This window comes from Mesoplodon mirus, assembly GCF_964341445.2.
Source record: "Mesoplodon mirus genome assembly, chromosome: 6".
Classification (NCBI taxonomy): domain Eukaryota; kingdom Metazoa; phylum Chordata; class Mammalia; order Artiodactyla; family Ziphiidae; genus Mesoplodon; species Mesoplodon mirus.
Window position 1 is genome coordinate 140483270 of NC_138982.1, and position 16730 is coordinate 140499999.

The 16730-nt window shown below is 44.3% G+C and overlaps 1 protein-coding gene across 8 annotated transcripts in view; it reads right to left on the reverse strand.

Annotated features, from left to right (window-relative positions):
* ERG (ETS transcription factor ERG) overlaps positions 1-16730 on the reverse strand; it is a 279810-nt gene that overhangs the window by 77609 nt on the left and 185471 nt on the right. The window lies entirely within an intron of this gene.

The window sequence follows — 16730 nt, forward strand, 5'->3', positions numbered from 1 at the left end:
GACCTGATCTTTCTTCTCTGAAGTAACCCACAGTCTTAGGGTGATAAGACGCTTCATAAAGAACATATTTTTAGAAGCTAAGTGCCACAAAAAAGGAAGCTTGTTGGCCATCCCCTTAGGTTGACAACAGCGAGTTCTCATTAAGAAAAAAAGAAAAGCTGGGCTTCCCTGGTGGCGCAGTGGTTGAGAGTCCGCCTGCCGATGCAGGGGACACGGGTTCGTGCCCCAGTCCGGGAAGATCCCACATGCCGCGGAGCGGCTGGGCCCGTGAGCCATGGCCACTAAGCCTGCGCGTCCGAGCCTGTGCTCCGCAACAGGAGAGGCCACAGCAGTGAGAGGCCCGCGTACCGCAAAAAAAAAAAAAAAAAAAAAAAGAAAAGAAAATCTGATCTCGATCTAGTGATGTGTTCAATTTGGAATATAAGAACTTAAAACACCAAGAGTTGGAAGGGATCAGCATTTTTTTGCCTCTCAAGTGATCTGCCAAGTGTTGGCCCCAGACCCCCTAACACTGGACAGAATCTATGAAAGAGGCAGGTTGCCCACCCCCGCCTAGCTACAAACTACCTACAAACATCTATTTCCAGCTGAGCCTTCTTGAAAGTGGCAAGCCTCTTGGCAAAACAAGAGGAGGTCCATGAGGGACCCCAGACCAGCAGGAAATCAGCAGAGACTGAAGACCACCTACCCACCACCAAGCTGGCTGTGCTTTGGATCCGAGCCAGCCTGGGAAACTGGTCCTGCGGGCGAGGGGCCGCAGGGCCCAGGCACAGACTCCCTGCCCATCCCCATCCCATTTTGGCACACCTGGTGTATCTCTAGATGCACAGGTGGCTCTCTTCAATTAATGCTAAGGACCAGGTTGTTTTCATTTTTAAACTTGTCTCTTATACTTGGGAGATCCTCCCTGTTTAGACCCTTGTTAGGGATTGCACATAGCTATCTCATTTTAAAACCATTTCTCCAAGGTATCTGATTCAAAGGACAAGTAGTTGGGTACCCACCATGTGCAAAGCAACTAGGGTGGGCACTGGCGGTAGTGATATAGGATGGATCATCCTCAAAGTCTATTATTCTAGACAGACTGTCATCACTTTAATAGAAGGACAAAACACCTGGGAGAAAAGAAGATGCATCAGGACTGGGGGAATGCAGGCTCCATGAGGGCAGGGGTGTTTTTTTCAGTGATGTTTCACCAGTGTCTGTAAAAGTGACGCACACACACTGAATATCTATTGCATAAGTTCTTAGTATGTAGGTGTTAAGTGTGGTGCTGAGTTTGTCTACTGCTTGGATGATGGAGGGAGGAAGGAAAGTAGGGAGGAGGAAAGGAAAGAATGAGGGGAGGGAGGGAGAGATAGTCCCCCTTCAATACTGGAACAAAAATCCTACTGTGTCACTCTCCTGCCCTAAAATAAAATCCGATTTCCCAACATCTTCTGGCCCCTAGAAACCCATAAATCCTACAAAGAGGGGTCTACAGCTTGTTATTCTTGTAAACTATTTCTGCATTCACTTGTTAGTGACCTGAGCAATGAAGATAACTTCCGATCAACCAGAAGAGGCGGGTTAACTTGGCAAGGCACGACCTACATTATTTTGACTTTGTGGGAAAATCCTCCTATTCTAGTAATTCAAGAAACATTTGGATGGGCTGCTGGGAATCAGGATTCAATCCTGGGATTCAAGTCACTTGAGTTAAGGACCTTGTTCTTTATCTGGATGAGGTCCCACTTTGTAGTTAAGAGAAAGACCAGACAAATGAAAGCAGAAAAAACATATCACAGCTCAAGTTCATGAGCAAGAACACATTACTGTAAAATTCTTGTGCTGCAAATGTTTCCAAGGATATAAGCACACTCCCGGCACGTGCGCTGGATGGAATGAACTGGGCTCTTGTACTGTTGCCCCAAACAACCCTCTCTCCTCCAAGCTGGCCCCAGATCGCCTATACATGATACTGTTTCCCAACAAGCAGTCGGACATCAAAATCAGAAACACACATTTTCTGGTTATGAAGAACCTAGGGACAGGACAGGAATAAAGACACAGAAGTAGAGAATGGACTTGAGGACACGGGGAGGGGGAGGGTAAGCTGTGACAAAATGAGAGAGTGGCATGGACATATATACACTACCAAATGTAAAAGACAGCTAGTGGGAAGCAGCCACATAGCACAGGGAGATCAGCTCAGTGCTTTGTGACCACCTAGAGGGGTGGGATAGGGAGGGTGGGAGGGAGACGCAAGAGGGAGGGGATATGGGGATATGTGTATATGTATAGCCGATTCACTCTGTTATAAAGCAGAAACTAACACACCATTGTAAAGCAATTATACTCCAATAAAGATGTTTAAAAAAAAAAGAAACATATTTTCAAAGAACAAGTGCATTATACTAACAAGTTAGATGTAGCGGGGGCAGGTGTATCCGTGGGGTTGGAGGAGCAGGACCGAAAGGAGTTCAGGAGAAAGCGTGTTGAGATTTGAAACTAAGAAGAAGGAACCCCCAGCAGGCACACAGAGGTGGGTTCTGTAACTGTCAATGTGCTCTCATCAAATCCCCACCTTCAAAGTACTTGGATCTGAGGCCAGATAGAAACCCATTAAGTTGCACCTTGACTTGGGGGCTTTCAAGAGGGTGGGAGGGAGGGAGACGCAAGAGGGAAGGGATATGGGAACAGATGTATATGTATAACTGATTCACTTTGTTATAAAGCAGAAACTAACACACCACTGTGAAGCAATTATACTCCAATAAAGTTGTAAAAAAAAAAAAAAAGAATTACTCAGTAGTTACCATCTCAGGGCTCAAACAGCGGAAAAGCAGTACCTATGCAAATCACACAATCAATTGGTTAATTCCAAGTGAAATCTGCATATCTCCCCCAAAAAAGTTTGCTTTCCTGGCACGTGATGTAGAAATCAGCCTGGTTAACAAAATGTAAAGCACACTTGCAGTGTGTGTGTGTGCCAGTGTGTCATCTGCGACCATGGGCCACATGCACGCCCAACACGAGTCAGTCATGCCGTGGCCTATCACCCACTCTGGGAGGTACTGGAACCTTTGTCTTCCTCCCTCCAGCTTCCTGCCGTCTTAAAGCATCTCACTGGCCATCAGCCAGTGATGTGCAGCTAGGTGCAGAAAGGGGGAAAAGGTGAAACGCCTCTCCATCCACGTCGGGACTTATCTGTGCTTCAGGGGAAAGGTTTGCGGGTGGAGAGCCAGGGACAGCCTGTGTGTGGATGAGATTTGTTCCTTACGTGGATGTGCACCTTCCTCATCCCCCACTGGTCAGTTCATCAGCAGTGCTTCTCTCCTAACTGGGAACGGCCCACCTGCCTGACTTCTCTCCCGTTGGCCTGTTAAGATGCTCTGAAGCTCTGGGCAATGGAAAACACCAGTGCTTCCCTGGATATGGAGGTGGAGGGGGTGGAAATTGGGGTTAACATGGCAAGGGTACTGTGAACTTAATTGTTTTCTGAAAGCAAAAGTTAAATCTGAGACAAGCAAAGCTTTGCAAAATTCCCCTAGCATTGGCCTCAGTTCTTAAAGACTTTTTTCACAAGAACACGGAATGACTTTGAAGTTCTGGCCACCCTAATCAGCACAGTTAATGATGCTAAAGCATACGCCACAGCAGAGGCAGGGATGCAACATTCTAGATTTCCCTTTGTCAGCTGTGACTCAAAGGGAGCCTTGCAGAGTCTTTGGTTCACTTCACACACCATGAAGCCACCCCAAATAAACCAGCTCTCTGGACAAATGCAGTGTCCTCACAAAGAAAATGTGACTTGAAGACCGCACCCCCAGGCCCTTGTCCAATCAGATTATAGCTCCCCGAGACCTCTGATGGAACTGAAGTTTCCATTATAGAAGCATTTCTACCAAGAATAGTTTCAGTCAGAGAATCTAAGAAATCTGTGAAGTTCAACCTCCTCTTCAGACTTTGGACACACTTGTTTTTAATATTATACTTATCACTCATGAACTAATTGATTCCCTCACAAACACGTACTGACTCATTACTTTGTGCCGTGCACTGTGATACAATTTCAACGTCTCTTACGAGAAGATCCGACAGTTCTATCCACCTGCCATTTGTATGCCGTTATCTTATTTAAAAATCAGCCACAAATGCTCATACACGTCATCTTTGTGAGCTGGGCTCTGTTGCTTTGGAAGACCCTGCCGTCCTAGAAAAATGAATGACTACATAGGAACATAATTAATTGCATCTTCCCCCCAGAATCATTTTATTTTATTGCTTTGGGCTATTCTCTTTCTTTTTAGGATATATTGTGAAATGTTTCCTTTTAATATCTTTTAGGCAATATTAATTTGTAAGAGACACATTTTATGACAAATTATTTTTCATGTTTATTTTCAACTAAACTGAGTGAAAAACTGAATTTATAAGCAGCTTTTAAGTATGCCTTGCTTTTACTTGAAAAAGGAAATAAGTGGACAGGCTTATGTTTGTGTTAGTAAGGCAACATTGGGGTCGGAATTATAAATCTTATTCCCTCCTGCTGTATGGCGTATGTGCACATACACAATCTCATTTGGATCTAATATAATCTTTATACATTATGGGTATTACCACTTGAAATATCTGGTACAAAGATTCCCCCAGGAATTTGTCTTTTTAATTTTATCATGTGTATTGCATACAGATGTTTACAATTTGTGAACTTGATTGCACAAACATGGTTTATTTGTCTGTCTCAGGCTATTAAACTGTAAGCTCTAGGAGGGCAGGGAGGTATCAAATTCACTTCTGTATCCCCAGGCACGGAATGAATGCAGCCCTCCTTGGTTACTTAACCCCTCTGTCGCTGTGTCCTTAGCTGTGAAATGTGGATAATGACTGCCCCTGTCTTATCTGTTCTGATCAACAAAACACTTAATACAATGTCTGGCATATAATAAGTACTCTATAAGTGTTCTCCACTATTACCGTGGTTGTTATTTAGAGTTGATTGAGTGAAAATTCCTGTAGGTGAGCTAACTTGCACAAGTGAATGTGATGGATCACTGGCAGAAAGAAAGGAGTATCGGGGCTTCTCTATCCTGGTCCATAGCTTTGTCCAGTCTACCAAAGATGTAGGATTTTTTCTCAAAATTATTTCCATTCATACAGTAAAAATATAATTTATTTGTAAGGATTACCTGTGTCTCTTTACCTGTCATAATTCCAATGACCTTACCCAATACACATTGGACATTAACATGCTGGTTAGCTGAGGGGATCCAGAAATAGTAAAACCTGACCTCACTCTACAGTGGTGTCTCTTTTCTTCCACATATACATCTCATAATGACATCTGTCAAACAGCTTCCTAAGCAAAACCTTGTACCAGGAACCAAATGAAGTTGACCCAGCTTTCAGAACATAAAAAAAGGAAAACGAAAAGTATAATCCACTTCGTCACCATTAAATTCTATTTGTTTCTTTGCCTAAGAGTCTATTAAAATCCCCCCACAGTGATAGGAGAATAGTCTACAGCAAGTACTAACCAGAAAGGCTAAAGTGGAAGACACTTGGTAAATTGTCTCATAAGACTGGACGACGAGCTAGTCAAGGTGATGCTATTGGCAAACCTGCAGAAATTGATGCTGTTTCTCTGTACTCCAGGTAGAATACCCTACATCCTATATCGACTCTCTGCTTTATATATTTAGCGTATATATTACAAGCTTATAATCAGCTTGCATATTCTGCTTTATATATTGCAGCTTAGTTCACCATAGTGGAGGCCAGTGAACGATACATAAACATTAGAGATCTTTTTATAAATACGTTCATTTGTGTGAAGGCTAAAATTAGATTATGAAATTCAGTGAGGAAAGCGGGTAAATAGTTCTGTCACTTGATTGAAATATTAGAATAAGGGAAAACAAAGAAAGCTCTTACAGAAGTGACTGCATCTGGGTTCTCAGCTAATGGCAAATGCTTCTTATCTCCAGGCAGGGGACTGTTTGGGAATATATAGAGCCTTCTGGGTTGTCATGGCCATGGAGGGAGCATCTGGCAGTCAGTGGGCAGAGCTGAGGACACCTTCAAAATATGGTTTAGTTTTACATAATCCAAGAAGACTGTTGGCCCAAAATTCCAACAGTGCCTCCTGTTGAGAAGGGCAATACCTACAGAGCTCATCAAAGGATGATACATTTCTAGAAACATTAGAGGCTGAAGTCTCATTCTTTCTGGATATATCCAATCACATTAAGCATTTATGCTTATCCCATCTTACTTCTCCAGAGTAAACTGGCCACACCTTCATCATGAGAATTAAACCTAATTAAAGATCCTAAGCTGATAATAAAATTACTCAATGACCAAGCTATAATTTGTTTTCTACAAGTTAAAGAGTTTAGCATCATTGATTGTTTAATTGTGTTTAATTCCTCTTTTCCTGAATTTGAACAGTAAGATAAAAAATTCTGAGAATTCATTAGCCTGCAAGAATGAATGAATATGATTCAAAGCCCCATCTATCTGTTAATGAAGAAAAGCAATTCCTTTTCTGATTACACTTGGAAATAGTAGTATTCAGTAAACCTATTGAGGAAAAGAGGGATTGGGCTAGTTTTTCAATGTCTAAAAAGCACTTCATATAAGCAGTATCACACGATATTTGTCTTTCTCTGTGTGACTTACTTCACTTAGTATGATAATCTCTAGTTGCATCCATGTTGCTGCAAATGGCATTATTTCATTCTTTTTTATGGCTGAGTAGTATTCCATTGTATATATGTACCACATCTTCTTAACTCATTCATCTGTCGATGGACATTTAGGTTGCTTCCGTGTCTTGGTTATTGTAAATAGTGCTGCTATGAACATTGGGGTGCATGTATCTTTTCGAATTATAGTATATATATATATATATATTCTACTGTATAGCACTGGAAACTATATTCAATATTTTGTAATAACCTACAAGGAAAAAGAATCTGAAAAAGAATCACTGTGCTGGACACCTGAAACTAACATAACATTGTAAATCAACTATGCTTAAAAAAAAGAAAAAAGACAATAAAAAGCACCTCAGACCTAACCGGCTCAGAACAGATCACTTGATTCTCCTTCCAAAACCACCCTTCTCCCTATCATTCTCTTTTGCCTGCCTTCTTGGATTGCCTAGCATGTATGATTAGTGTATAATGTACATTTGTGTATTTGATTATTATCTGAAACACTAGATACACAAGAATGTAGGAGAGCAAAGACTGGTTTCCCCAGAACCTGAACAACTCCCGGCAAATCCCAGGCACTGAATGTTTGTAGAATGAAGGACTGAATGACGTGAGGTACTATTACAGGCCACCTTCAGGTGCTCATATAACACACGACGTTCTAATGAGCTATGAAATGGATTAGCCATTCTGCACAGTTGTTTACTGGATTATATGATGAGCGCTTTACAGTTTAATAAACACGTTTTGATCATCATCTCATTCGATCCTCTTAACCACTCCCTACTTGACAGAGGGGAGATTTCATGATATCTAGTTTATAGATAAATACATGGGTTGTGTTGCAAAAGTTTGCTTGTGAGTCTGTTGCCTGTTAACTTCTAACGCTCTGACCCTCCCATAGAGACGTGTCACCTTAGTGGTGAGCTTGGTGAGGCACCCACGTCAGATGCTGCTGTCTGGTACCCGCTCTGAGCTAAGCAGCCTGTGCAGGGTCCCTCAGAGAGCTGGAGTCCTAAGATGCGGGGGATGCAGCTGACGCTCAGGAGGGAAAAGAAAGAAAATGAATGTTCTGAAAAAGGCCTTGCTAAATCGCAGTGGCAGGGGGAGGAAAGAAGTCGCAGCTCCTAAGTTCGTTTCTCTTTTTCCTGAAGAAGGAAATGACTGCCCATGGGCCAGTCTTGAGCTCCGTGCTGCAAGACTATGTAAGTTTCTCTGCCAGGTCTTGGTGTGGACTGTTTCCATTCTGAAGAGCCCCCATAGGGCCCAAAGGAAATAAGTTTTGCAGCCCCATCTCCACTCTTGAACTTGACTTCTTGCGCTGACCCCTCAGCGCCCTGCCTACAGACCCAGCACCAGGCAGGCAGCAGCCACAGATGGGGAGCGGGGCTTGGGAGGGTGGCCCAGGACCTGCACAACTGTCTCCTCCCTTCTGAGGTGGGATTTTGAAGTGTAGCCTGTTTCCCGACCACAGAACAGTCTACAAAAAATGTACTGCAAAATGAAATGCAGGAAGTTCTCAACAAAGTAAAAAGAAAGAGGCCAAGATATGTCAAAAGGACAGAGGAACCAATGAACTCATGATTGAGAGAGGCAGAGAGAAAGAGAGAGAGAGAGAGAGAGAGAGAGAGAGAGAGAAGGGGGGAGGGTCCAATGGCCAAAGCTTGGACAAGTTGAGCAACAAAATAAATAATGAGAGTATTGGATTATAACCCAAAGAATCAGATAAATATCAAATGCCTCTTCTGATCTAAATAAGTGATGGAATTAAGTGAATATACGGGGGAGAAGAGACAACTCTTCTTTACAGAAGAATCCCAAATACTAAACATAGAAGGAGTGAGGGAAATAGAAAATCATCCTCAGAGTCACACAGTCCAAACTGCTGTAGGCAAGAGGTACCGATGGGGCTCCAATTAGTGACGATACTTTAAGGAGAAACAGGATATCTGAATGACTTCAAAGTATCTCCTTCAAAATAACTGTTGTTATGTTAATGCACGTCCACAAAATCTTTGATACTTCCCCCTCCAGGAGATGGAGCTTAATTCCCCTCCCCTTGAGTGTGGGCTGAACTTAGTAACTCGCTTCTAAGAAATAAAGCATGGAAAAGGGGAAAGCAATGACCTTGTGGTGAAGAAAAGTGGCAGACACCACCTTCACCAAGGGATCCAGGTCAATACTACCATCAAGAAGACACAGCAATGTCATGCACCGCCTGCTGTGATGCAACGAGATGGGCGCATAACCTCTGTGGTATTTTCTTCCTAAGAATCTATAACCTCTGCCTCGGCATGACAAACCCCCAGTGAGGGACACTGTACAAAATACCTGAGCAGTACTCTTCAGAAACATCAAGGTCATGAAAGACAAGGAAAGAACATGAAACTGTCTTATATAAAGAGATATGACAAGAAAATGCAATGCAGCTTCCTAGATCAGAAAGGGAACATCAGTGGAAAATTGGGAGAATCTGGATAAAGTGTGCAGTTTTTTTAAAAGGAGGAGGTGGCAATTTTTTTTCTATAAAGAGGCAGATAGTAAAAGTTTTTCTCTTTGTAGGCCATGTGCTCAACTTTGAAACTACTTACCCCTGCCCCTGTAGTACAAAAGTGGCCAAAAAAACACGGCAGCAAATAGTCGTGACTATATTCCAGTAAAACTTACATACAAAAATGGGCAGTGGTAGGGCTTCCCTGGTGGCGCAGTGGTAGAGAGTCCGCCTGCCGATGCAGGGGATACGGGTTCGTGCCCCAGTCTGGGAAGATCCCACATGCCGCGGAGCGGCTGGGCCCGTGAGCCATGGCCGCTGAGCCTGCACGTCCGGAGCCTGTGCTCCGTAACAGGAGAGGCCACAACAGTGAGAGGCCTGCGTACCGGAAAAAAAAAAAAAAAAAAAAAGGGCAGTGGTGAATGAAATAATGCCATTTGCAGCAACATGGATGGACCTAGAGACTGTCAGAGTGAGTGAAGTAAGTCAAACAAAGACAAATATATGATATCGCTTATATGTGGAATCTAAAAATATCATTCAAACGAACTTATTTACAAAACAGAAATAGAGTCATAGATGTAGAAAATAAGCTTATGGCTGCCAGGAGGGAAGGGGGGAGGGATAAATTGGGAGACTGGGATTGACATATACACACGACTATGTATAAAATAGATAACTAATAAGGGCCTACTGTATAGCACAGGGAACTCTACTCAATACTCTGTAATAACCTATATGGGAAAAGAATCTAAAAAAGAGTGGATATATGTATATGTATAACAGATTCACTTTGCTGTACACCTGAAACTAACATTGTAAATCAACTATACTCCAATGAAAAATTTTTTGAAATGGGCAGTGGGTTGGATTTGGCCTGTGAGCTGAGTTTGCTGACTCCTAGACAGTAATACTGTACTGATGTTAGTTTCTCAGTTTTGACCACTGTGTCCTGGTTATGGAAAATGTTAACACAAGGGGAGGCTGAAGGGGATATGGGATCTCTCTGTACTATCTTTACAACTCTTCTATAAATTTAAAATTATCTCAAAAACTTTTTAAATAAAGTAGAAATAATTTGGGGCTTGTGTGTCACTTTGAGATGGTTTTTGTTACCCCTACTCTATACCTCCTTTCCCTGGTGACTATATTTATTCAAGAAGTGGTCATATATACAGATCACATGCCACAATCATGGCCAATTCCAGGAACATTCCTGTGTCTGTTCTGCACAGAATGAAAGACAGCGGGCTCATTACACCACATGAGCGCTGGAAGCAGCAGCAGGAAGTACTTCCTGAAATGAGGCTAAGCCTCTGGATGAATCCCCAAAGGGGGCTAATAGGGGTGACTTTGGATAGCGGTAGCCCCACTGTGCCTCTGCTCATAAAAATGGCTGGACAGGGCTTCCCTGGTGGCGCAGTGGTTAAGAGTCCGCCTGCCGACACAGGGGACACGGGTTTGTGCCCCGGTCCGGGAGGATCCTACATGCCGCAGAGCGGCTGGGCCCGTGAGCCATGGTTGCTGAGCCTGCGTGTCCAGAGCCTGTGCTCCGCAACGGGACAGGCCACAACAGTGAGAGGCCCACATACTGCAAAAAAAAAAAAAGGGGCTGGACAGACCCCATTGAAACCTAGGTCATGGTGCCATTTTTCAATAACCCAGAAAAACAAACTGAATGAGCTCCCCACCTTCCACTCCAAACCCCTCCTAATAAAGATGAGAAGTTCTTTGCTACAGCGAAGGAGCAGAATGACCAGGACTGGATTTCATACCTCTGGGCGCTGCTCCTTGTGTAATGGTGGTATTAAAACCATCCTATAGTCAAGGGGTCATTTTTTTAAGCACGTCTTAGGCAGGACGGGAATGAATAAAGAAAGCAGCCTCACAGTGCAATGACATTGGGGCTGGGCCTCGGAGGATGGGTAGGGCTTTGCCAGCACACATGAGCAGGGCCCGGAAGTCCCCACCACGTTGGAGAACCCTAAACATGGCCCCAGGGTAGCAGGTAGTGGAACACAGAGTGCCCTTGGGCTGAGACTCAAATGGACCTGTCTACCACACCAAGCAGCGTGGCCTTTGTCACTTGTGATGGGGAGCTGGAAAAGGGTCTTCTGCAGGTGAGCAGCCAAGTCTGTGTTTTGGAAAGATGACACCAAAAGGGGAGGGGGATCCACTGCAGGGCACGTACCATGCCCGTGAACCAGGAGGATGAGCTGTGGGCCCACATCCCGGGGCTCCAGGAGCAGAGGCCAGAGATGCAGGTGTTGGACCTTCTTAGTGGGAAGGAATGAGGTCCTGACTCTGGGGCTGCAGCCATTTCATGGGGCTCTGAACCCATGATGTGACACCTACGGGAAGCTGAACTTTCTCCCTCTGTGTGCACCCCAGGCTGCTCAGCGTTAAGTAAGGAGGTGCCAGTCGCCTCTGAAATGTAAGTTCATAGCTCAGACGTCATAAGTCACGGGCACAGCACAGGCTCTGCAAGCACACTCTGTACTGAACTGCGCCATATCGAGCAATTTCCCAAATTTGATTTCCAGTCACTTCAACCCCATCTTGACATCACTTACACTATCTAGGCAGGTGAGGGTTGGGTGAAATCATTTATCTTTAGTAAATCCCTTAGTTTGTCTTGTTCAGCTGTTCGTTGTTCTTTGGGAAACTGAGCCCATTTTTCTTTATATTAACATGATCCTACACTTAATTCTATATACAAACATTTTTCTCTTTTTTTGAAGAATACTTTAAATAAGAAAAAAATTATTTTAGATACCAGAGAGTGGTGAAATTGTAATGATTCAAACTTAACCCTATGTTAATGTATGGGAAATTGACTCAAGTTTGGTAGTGTCAAAAATTCAGAAGCATTTATAAATGCCAAGGAGGAAATGTCTTTCACTTTGTGGCCAAGAGAAAATAGTCAAGGTGGGTGAGGGAGATGTAGTGTGAGGATATTATTACTTTGTGAAATGACATATTTAAATGTATGGTACAGATATTATTTTAAAGTTCACTTACATTCCACCTATGTAAAGTGGGTGAGTTTGGATGTAAACTGGTATATTTATTTTATTTATATTTATTTATACATATATATGACATCAAAGGAGGAAGTAAGTTGGAAAAATAAGCCAAACGATCTCTTTCCTCGGATTGGCATGAGTGTGGGACTAAAGAAAAATGGTTAAAAGTTTACTCATCTGGGCTTCCCTGGTGGCGCAGTGGTTGAGAGCTCGCCTGCTGATGCAGGGGACACGGGTTCGTGCCCCGGTCTGGGAAGATCCCGCATGCCGCGGGGCGGCTGGGCCCGTGAGCCATGGCCGCTGAGCCTGTGCGTCCGGAGCCTGTGCTCCTCAACGGGAGAGGACACAACAGTGAGAGGCCCACGTACCGCAAAAAAAAAAAAAAAAAAAAAAAATTTACTCATCAGTAAATCTATCTTGCAAGGCCTTCCCATAAACAGCAGAGAAATCTGGGAGGGGCAATTCTTGCCCATGTATGAGTCATCCATGGTGTAAGAGGTAAGACCCATTGCTGGTCCTGGAATCCACAGACTAAAATGGCCATGCCTGAGAATTTCCTCTGTCCTCTCAACCCTCCCCCCACCCAAGGCACTCACTGCTTGTGTATTCCTTAGAAGAATTCTCAAACGGAAAACGAAGAGTTCATCAGGAGGAAAGCCAAGAAATAAGGCAGCACATGCAAACTCAAATCCCATTTGGTGCAACCTTCACAGGTGTTCAGGACCACAGAGTCGGCATGTTGGCTGAGCATCCCTGGCTACAGCATCTTCCGTTTGCCTCAGGTGACCTCCAGCATCAGAGCCTGCTAGGTCCCCGCCCCCTGGCCCTCAGTGCCACAGACTCTCAGAGGCCCCAAAGAGACAGTGCCCCAACGATGCAAACTTCTCTCTCTTCTGTGCCTCAGCTTTTCACCCTGAAAATCATGTGCTCCTTGTGGGTTTAAAAATCTCACTAAGCCACGTGATGGTTTGTGGGACAGATAAAGCACTTACTCTTAAAAAACCACTGAAAACCCATGAGATTCCCGGCTGTGCAGAAGGTGATAACTATGCATCCCTTATTTACAGAACTACAACTACAACAACCAACAGGGTGAAATGAAAAACTCAGCTCCACTGATTTTTTGGGGGGAGAAAACATTGTGACAAAAAGTCTCCAACCAACAAAAGTATCTCTAGACTTAATGATAATTTATGCTCCCTTTTTTAAAAACCTTTTATTTTATATTGGAGTATAGTTGATTAACAAAGTTGTGTTAGTTTCAGGGGTACAACAAAGTGATTCAGTTATATACAATTTATGCTCCCTTTTCGCGAAATAGATGGCTCTAAATAAGGGAAACAGACGATGTTGGATCTTCGTAACAACTTTAATGGATGATCAAATCGTGGCTATCACTATGACAAGAGCCTGTGTGAATTCATGCCTCTAACCTGCATGTTAGCTTTTTAAAGTAGGAGCTACCACGATCCCGTTTTAAAGATGTGGAAACTGAGGCTCACCTGATTAAATAAGCTACCTAGAGCACATGGCTAGTAAACACCAGAGTTCTAGCAGCTGCTAGATTCCAAAGGGCATGTGTTTAACCACTGAACACGCTCCATCAAATAGCCTGGAACTGAAGCGGCTGCAAAGGCACTTTGAAATGCAGGAAACAAGAGAGTATTGAAAACTAGCCCAGCCAGTGAAAAGAAACAACGTATCAGAGATGCCATGTAAGAAGAAGGGAAGGTAACCTAGATCATGTAACTTTTCCTTCATGCCTTTAACTCTGGGCTCCTGAAAAGGGTGCCCCCATTTCACTGGTACCCCATGGCCAAGGCGTTCCCATCTTTTCACACCTAATGGAGAGGGACCTGGTACAAGACGGAACCTGACAACAACTGAAGCAGGTGGACCTCTTCTTTAGGTAGGATGCTCTTCTTAGCGCGTCCTCTGAGAAAGCACTTTACAAGAGGTGTGATGCCCGCTGCCTGTACACAGGCTCCCCCTTCCAGCTGCACAAGTACGGTCGCTGCTCCCAGACACCCAAGCCTGTCGCTGCCTCAGGGCCTTTGCCCTTGCTGCTCCATTCAGCCCACAACACTTCCCCAGGATATCCAGCCCTTGTCCGCACACTCCCTTTGCATCTCTGCCTGACAGCCTTCCCCAGCCACCTAGTCCAGGCCAGAGGCCCTGTCGCCCCTGCCAGCACGCTCTCACTTGTTTGTGGCCCATGCTTCCCACCTCCTGATACGCCATCACTGCTCCGCTGTGTTCCATCGGTCAGACCTCCCCATCCCCACTGGACCAAGAGCACCGTGTGGGCCTGCCCATCCTGCTTCACGCGCCCACAGCACCCACAGCCACGGTGGGGTACCCAACAGCTCATCAGAATACACGGATGAGTTGAGGCCCACAAGCCAAACCCAAAGGGATAAGATGACATTGCTCTTTTGCCATGCTCTTTCTTGGAGGAATCTCTTGAGACAAACCAAAAGTCCTGAAGCTACCTCTCACAGTAAGCTAAAATCTGCCTACTGTTTTTAGGCACATACGTGAAGACAATGTCTATGAAATCCCAGAAATTAAACAGAAGCTTGAAATGTGCACAGGAATTAAATGAAGTGTCCACTGCCACAGAATTCAGTGTGGACACAGCAAACAGAACCCCTCACCACTTAGGTGGGCGCCTTAAGAATGAAGCCCTGATCATAATTGTTTTAACATCTTCAGCAGCAAACAAAGCCCTAAGTGTCACTCGGCATCCATCCTAGGAGCAGGGTCCTGCGGGGGGGCGGGGGGGACAGGGAGCAGCTGCCTGGACTTTGGGCCTTTTCACTGGAGCCCTGGTGTAAGGGGTTCAATTGTCCCCACTGTTTATGAGCCTCGGCCTTCGTAACACCCCCTGAAATACGTTCTCCTAAAGATGTTCCCTGAGATATGACACCGCTCTGCATTGTTTCGCTGCATACCAGCGTGAATATCCCAGAGTAATCCACCCTTCTTTTAACGGCCGATGACAGCGCCAATGGCTGGGCAAAAATCAGTTGAAGGAAAGGGAAGTCTTGTCGGAAATGAGATTAATCTTGTAACGAGTGTTCAGCCCTGATAACCCATCTGGGCACACAACTGCTTCAACGGGAGAGCAATTAACCTTCACCCGACAAGCTCTGTCCAACCGTTATAAACATTAAAGAGACAGAATCCTTCCCCCCACCTCCTTGTAGACTAAACAACCAGATTTGAATTCCACGTAAATGGCCTCTTTCTGCAGATGTGCGGTGACGACAAAGTCCAGGGCGCAGGTGGGTCAGGACTGCACTGACAACTCAGGTAACTTTGGGCTCAGTTTGCTCAAATTGAGGTTATTAGCGTGGAAAATCACTGGGGGCATTTTTCAATAAAATCACTAGCTTTAAGGGAGTTGGACAGAATTCCCTTCATGCAGGAACACATGTCTGCTAGGAGAAACACAATTTGAGTGTTTTTTTCCTTTTCTATTTCTTTTGTCCAACAGGAGGAATATTTGCACGGGGCTGGCCCCTCGCTTGCACTCAATTCCTCTCTTCCAACCAATGCAGGCATTTGCATGAGTGATGCAGCTTGTGGTCACCAAAGGGAGATGTTTTTTTTTTTTTATCTCTGAGAAGTTATTCGCTTTCATGGGGAGCAAACCTGTGATCTTGTCTTTATCAGCATATGCTGTAACTGATTGAGCTAACCAAGCAGGCCCACAAAAATTACGAAGTGGTTAGGAAATCTACCACCTACAATTGAAAATAATTTTTATGACACTGAAGAGAAACCTCTGACGTCATTTAACTCATCTCTCAGGCAATAGCTCTCTTTAGCATCAGTTTATACTGGGCCATTGGGTTGTTTGTATCCAGGATATTAACAATGAATAGATAAAGGAGAAGGCCCCTGAACCTTAGAACTGGTGACAAACCAATGTGGGTGCATAATATACCCCACTTACGGCGTTTAAACAAGAAAAATATTTAAGTACATCTACAAAGTAATATGAAGGACAGATGTTCTATATAACTAACCTCTCTGCTACTGTGACTGTAACTCAGATTTTTAAAAATAATTAGAAAAGAATAAAAGGAAAAAAGAAGTTTCATTTAGCATGTTCTAAGCAAATTTATCTCTCCAAGATTTTAACCCAGTCTTCACGATGACCAAAGACAGCTCTCAAAATAGTTCATCTTGTGCTTCCCTGGTGGCACAGTGGTTGGGAGTCCGCCTGCCGATGCAGGGGACACGGGTTCGTGCCCTGGTCCGGGAAGATCCCACATGCCACGGAGTGGCCGGGCGCATGAGCCATGGCCGCTGAGCCTGCGCGTCCGGAGCCTGTGCTCCGCAAGGGGAGAGGCCACAGCAGTGAGAGGCCCGCACACCACAAAAAAAAAAAAAAAAAAAAAAGTTCATCTTAACATTGCATCTTAGCTCTCCTTTGAACCTGGTTTCTCTTTTTCCAGTGCATAAGTCACGATGTACCAGGCTTCAGGGCTGTGTCTGCATGTA